Source organism: Oncorhynchus nerka, unplaced genomic scaffold (assembly GCF_034236695.1).
Source record: "Oncorhynchus nerka isolate Pitt River unplaced genomic scaffold, Oner_Uvic_2.0 unplaced_scaffold_1009, whole genome shotgun sequence".
Lineage (NCBI taxonomy): Eukaryota > Metazoa > Chordata > Actinopteri > Salmoniformes > Salmonidae > Oncorhynchus > Oncorhynchus nerka.
Window position 1 is genome coordinate 225,767 of NW_027040292.1, and position 6,417 is coordinate 232,183.

General features: G+C 46.2%; 1 pseudogene; it reads left to right on the forward strand.

Moving 5' to 3' along the window:
• Positions 1 to 6,147, forward strand: part of LOC135570265 (GATOR2 complex protein WDR59-like) — a 57,891-nt pseudogene extending 51,744 nt beyond the window's left edge.
• Positions 6,148 to 6,417: the final 270 nt, after the last annotated feature.

Below are 6,417 nucleotides of genomic sequence, written 5' to 3' on the forward strand. Positions count from 1 at the left end.
CTTCTCTCTCAGAAACTCTTTCTCTCGTGGAGGTGAGCTTATAACTCTCTAATCTCTCTTCTCTCTGATCTCTCTTATGACTCTCTCTCTCTTCTTTCTAACTCCTCTCTCTCTTTCTTATCTTTCTCTCAAATCAAATGTATTTATATAGCCTCTTTCTCTTCTCTCAGCTGATCTCTCTCTCTGCTCTCTACTCTCTCTTTCAGCCTAAAACCCCAAACTTCAAGCAATCTCTCTCTCTCTCTCTTTCGGTCTCTCTTTCTCTCTCCTCTAGAAATCTCCAAAACTCACAGGAACTCTCTCTCTCTCTCTCACACCAGGCTCTCTCTCTCACACCATCTCTCTCACTCTCTCACTCACTCACAGACCAGGCTGGTGATTACCTCCGGTGGTAGACATGACTCTTCTGCTCTGCCCCAGACACTGCAACAGGAGTTCTCTCTGGTCAACCTGCAGATCAGAAACGTCAACGTGGAGGTGAGCTTATAACTCCTAATGACGTTTCCTATGATAGTCTTATGACTGCTTGTAACTCCTAATGACAGTCTTATCAAATCAAATCAAATTTATTTATATAGCCCTTCGTACATCAGCTGATATCTCAAAGTGCTGTACAGAAACCCAGCCTAAAACCCCAAACAGCAAGCAATGCAGGTGTAGAAGCACGGTGGCTAGGAAAAACTCCCTAGAAAGGCCAAAACCTAGGAAGAAACCTAGAGAGGAACCAGGCTATGTGGGGTGGCCAGTCCTCTTCTGGCTGTGCCGGGTAGAGATTATAACAGAACATGGCCAAGATGTTCAAATGTTCATAAATGACCAGCATGGTCGAATAATAATAAGGCAGAACAGTTGAAACTGGAGCAGCAGCACAGTCAGGTGGACTGGGGACAGCAAGGAGTCATCATGTCAGGTAGTCCTGGGACATGGTCCTAGGGCCCAGGCCAGTTGAAACTGGAGCAGCAGCATGGCCAGGTGGACTGGGGACAGCAAGGAGTCATCATGTCAGGTAGTCCTGGGACATGGTCCTAGGGCTCAGGTCCTCCGAGAGAGAGAAAGAGAGAATTTATAACTCATAATGACATATGCTATGTCAATTATTTAAAATGGGTTATGACTCCTAACGACATCTAATGACTTTGTTATGTAGGCTTTATGACAGTGTAGCTAGACGGACCCCTACTCCCTTCATACCGTTACAATGGCTTTATTATGGTCTGTCCAATAGAACTACATCTCCCTTTATTATTATGGTCTGTTCTATAGAACTACATCTCCCTTTATTATGGTCTGTTCTATAGAACTACATCTCCCTTTATTATGGTCTGGTCTATAGAACTACATCTCCCTTTATTATGGTCTGTTCTATAGAACTACATCTCCCTTTATTATGGTGGTCTGTTCCATAGAACTACATCTCCCTTTATTATGGTGGTCTGTTCAATAGAACTACATCTCCCTTTATTATGGTCTGTTCTATAGAACTACATCTCCCTTTATTATGGTGGTCTGTTCTATAGAACTACATCTCCCTTTATTATGGTGGTCTGTTCAACAGAACTACATCTCCCTTTATTATGGTGGTCTGTTCAACAGAACTACATGCTTCCCATATTTCTTTGTTCTCCATGGAACCAATGTGGTTCTGCGGTGTGATTGCTCTCCATCGTACCAATGCGTTTCTGTGGTGTGATTGTTCTACGTAGAACCGATGTGGTTCTGTGGTGTGATTGTTCTACGTAGAACCGATGTGGTTCTGTGGTGTGATTGTTCTACGTAGTACCAATGTGGTTCTGTGGTGTGATTGTTCTACATTGTACCAATGTGGTTCTGTGGTGTGATTGTTCTACATAGTACCAATGTGGTTCTGTGGTGTGATTGTTCTCCTTGGTACCAATGCGGTTCTGTGGTGTGATTGTTCTACATAGTACCAATGTGGTTCTGTGGTGTGATTGTTCTACATAATACCAATGTGGTTCTGTGGTGTGATTGTTCTACATAGTACCAATGTGGTTCTGTGGTGTGATTGTTCTACATAGTACCAATGTGGTTCTGTGGTGTGATTGTTCTACATAGTACCAATGCGGTTCTGTGGTGTGATTGTTCTACATAGTACCAATGCGGTTCTGTGGTGTGATTGTTCTACATAGTACCGATGTGGTTCTGTGGTGTGATTGTTCTACGTAGTACCGATGTGGTTCTGTGGTGTGATTGTTCTACGTAGTACCAATGAGGTTCTGTGGTGTGATTGTTGTACGTAGAACCAATGTGGTTCTGTGGTGTGATTGTTCGGGCCTCCAGATGGATGCGGTGAACCGTAGCTGTGTGGTGTGATTGTTCTACGTAGTACCAATGTGGTTCTGTGGTGTGATTGTTGACATCGTACCAATGTGGTTCTGTGGTGTGATTGTTGACATCATACCAATGTGGTTCTGTGGTGTGATTGTTCTCCATGGTACCAATGTGGTTCTGTGGTGTGATTGTTCTCCATAGTACCAATGTGGTTCTGTGGTGTGATTGTTCTCCATGGTACCAATGTGGTTCTGTGGTGTGATTGTTCTCCATAGTACCGATGCGGTTCTGTGGTGTGATTGTTCTACATAGTACCGATGTGGTTCTGTGGTGTGATTGTTCTACATAGTACCAATGTGGTTCTGTGGTTTGATTGTTCTACATAGTACCAATGTGGTTCTGTGGTGTGATTGTTCTACATAGTACCAATGTGGTTCTGTGGTGTGATTGTTCTACATAGTACCAATGTGGTTCTGTGGTGTGATTGTTCTACATAGTACCAATGTGGTTCTGTGGTGTGATTGTTCTACATAGTACCAATGTGGTTCTGTGGTGTGATTGTTCTACATAGTACCAATGCGGTTCTGTGGTGTGATTGTTCTACGTAGTACCAATGTGGTTCTGTGGTGTGATTTTTCTACGTAGTACCAATGAGGTTCTGTGGTGTGATTGTTGTACGTAGTACCAATGTGGTTCTGTGGTGTGATTTTTCTACGTAGTACCAATGAGGTTCTGTGGTGTGATTGTTGTACGTAGTACCAATGTGGTTCTGTGGTGTGATTGTTCTACGTAGTACCAATGAGGTTCTGTGGTGTGATTGTTGTACGTAGAACCAATGTGGTTCTGTGGTGTGATTGTTGACCTTGTACCAATGTGGTTCTGTGGTGTGATTGTTCTACATTGTACCGATGTGGTTCTGTGGTGTGATTGTTGACATCGTACCAATGTGGTTCTGTGGTGTGATTGTTGACATAGTACCAATGTGGTTCTGTGGTGTGATTGTTCTCCATGGTACCAATGTGGTTCTGTGGTGTGATTGTTGACATCGTACCAATGTGGTTCTGTGGTGTGATTGTTCTCCATAGTACCAATGTGGTTCTGTGGTGTGATTGTTCTACACCGTACCGATGTGGTTCTGTGGTGTGATTGTTCTCCATCGTACCGATGTGGTTCTGTGGTGTGATTGTTCTACGTAGTACCAATGTGGTTCTGTGGTGTGATTGTTCTCCATAGTACCAATGTGGTTCTGTGGTGTGATTGTTCTACATAGTACCAATGTGGTTCTGTGGTGTGATTGTTCTACATAGTACCAATGCGGTTCTGTGGTGTGATTGTTCTACATAGTACCAATGCGGTTCTGTGGTGTGATTGTTCTACATAGTACTGATGTGGTTCTGTGGTGTGATTGTTCTACATAGTACCAATGCGGTTCTGTGGTGTGATTGTTCTCCTTGGTACCAATGTGGTTCTGTGGTGTGATTGTTCTCCTTGGTACCAATGTGGTTCTGTGGTGTGATTGTTCTCCATGGTACCAATGTGGTTCTGTGGTGTGATTGTTCTCCATAGTACCAATGTGGTTCTGTGGTGTGATTGTTCTCCATGGTACCAATGTGGTTCTGTGGTGTGATTGTTCTCCTTGGTACCAATGTGGTTCTGTGGTGTGATTGTTCTCCTTGGTACCAATGTGGTTCTGTGGTGTGATTGTTCTCCTTGGTACCAATGCGGTTCTGTGGTGTGATTGTTCTCCTTGGTACCAATGTGGTTCTGTGGTGTGATTGTTCTCCTTGGTACCAATGTGGTTCTGTGGTGTGATTGTTCTCCTTGGTACCAATGTGGTTCTGTGGTGTGATTGTTCTGCTTGGTACCAATGTGGTTCTGTGGTGTGATTGTTCGGGTCTCCAGATGGATGCGGTGAATCGTAGCTGTGTGGTGTCAGCCGTGTTCGGGACCAACCAGGTCCACCTGGTGGTGAAGTTCCCTTCCCACTACCCCAACAACGCAGCTCCATCCTTCCAGTTCATCTCCCCTACCACCATCCCCACAGCCATGAGGACCAAGATACAGAAGGTGACTGTGTGTGTGTGTGTGTGTGTGTGTGTGTGTCCCCTACCACCATCCCCACAGCCATGAGGACCAAGATACAGAAGGTGACCATGTGTGTGTGTGTGTGTGTGTGTGTGTGTCCCCTACCACCATCCCCACAGCCATGAGGACCAAGATACAGAAGGTGTGTGTGTGTGTGTGTGTGTGTCCTACCACCATCCCCACAGCCATGAGGACCAAGATACAGAAGGTGACCGTGTGTGTGTGTGTGTGTGTGTGTCCCCTACCACCATCCCCACAACCATGAGGACCAAGATACAGAAGGTGACTGTGTGTGTGTGTGTGTGTGTGTGTGTGTGTGTCCCCTACCACCATCCCCACAGCCATGAGGACCAAGATACAGAAGTTGACTGTGTGTGTGTGTGTGTGTGTGTGTGTGTGTGTGTGTCCCCTACCACCATCCCCACAACCATGAGGACCAAGATACAGAAGGTGACTGTGTGTGTGTGTGTGTGTCCCCTACCACCATCCCCACAGCCATGAGGACCAAGATACAGAAGGTGTGTGTGTGTGTGTGTGTCTGTGTGTGTGTGTGTGTCCTATCACCATCCCCACAGCCATGAGGACCAAGATACAGAAGGTGTGTGTGTGTGTGTGTCTGTGTGTGTGTGTGTGTCCTATCACCATCCCCACAGCCATGAGGACCAAGATAAAGAAGGTAACTGTGTGTGTGTGTGTGTGTGTGTGTGTGTGTGTGTCCCCTACCACCATCCCCACAGCCATGAGGACCAAGATACAGAAGGTGTGTGTGTGTGTGTGTGTGTGTGTGTGTGTGTGTGTGTGTCCCCTACCACCATCCCCACAGCCATGAGGACCAAGATACAGAAGTGTGTGTGTGTGTGTGTGTGTGTCCCCTACCGCCATCCCCACAGCCATGAGGACCAAGATACAGAAGGTGACTGTGTGTGTGTGTGTGTGTGTGTGTGTCCTACCACCATCCCCACAGCCATGAGGACCAAGATACAGAAGGTGACTGTGTGTGTGTGTGTGTGTGTGTGTCCCCTACCACCATCCCCACAGCCATGAGGACCAAGATACAGAAGGTGACTGTGTGTGTGTGTGTGTGTGTGTGTGTGTGTGTGTGTGTGTGTGTGTGTGTGTGTGTGTGTGTGTGTGTGTGTGTGTGTCCTACCACCATCCCCACAGCCATGAGGACCAAGATACAGAAGGTGACTGTGTGTGTGTGTGTGTGTGTGTGTGTGTCCCCTACCACCATCCCCACAGCCATGAGGACCAAGATACAGAAGGTGACTGTGTGTGTGTGTGTGTGTGTGTGTGTGTGTGTGTGTGTCCTACCACCATCCCCACAGCCATGAGGACCAAGATACAGAAGGTGTGTGTGTATCGTGTGTGTGTGTGCCTGTATCGTGTGTGTGTGTGCCTGTATCGTGTGCGTGTGTGTGCGTGTGCGTGCGTCTCTATCGTGTGTGTGTGTGTGTGTGTGTCTCTGTGTGTGTGTGTGTGTGCCTGTATCGTGTGTGTCTGTCTCTCTCTCCTCACAGTTGTATCTCCTCTGTGTAGATCCTGACAGACACGTCACTGCAGAAGGTCAAGAGGAATCAGAACTGTCTGGAGCCCTGTGTTAGACAGCTGGTGTCCTGTCTGGAGTCTTACATGGTGAGACGCATACATTTTAAATACTTTTTATTTTTAATCCACGAATCACATTACATCAAGAACCGTTCAAACATTTCGAAAGGTCTTGGACACAATGACACTCGTGGACCATGTTCCCTCTAAGAAGAAATGGCACAGAGAAGTGGGAAGTTTACACACACCGTTTTTCACAATTCCTGACTTTTAATCCGAGTAAAAAAGTCTTTGTTTTAGGTCAGTTAGGGTCACCATTTTTATTTTAAGAATGTGAAAGGTCAGAATAATAGTAGAGAGAGTGACCGGCTCCGACGCTCGCCTTATGTGGCAGGGCAAACTATTACAGACTATAAAGGGAAGCAGAGCCGCCCAGTGACACGAGCCTACCAGACGAGCTAAATCACTTCTATGCTTGCTTCGAGGCAAGCAACA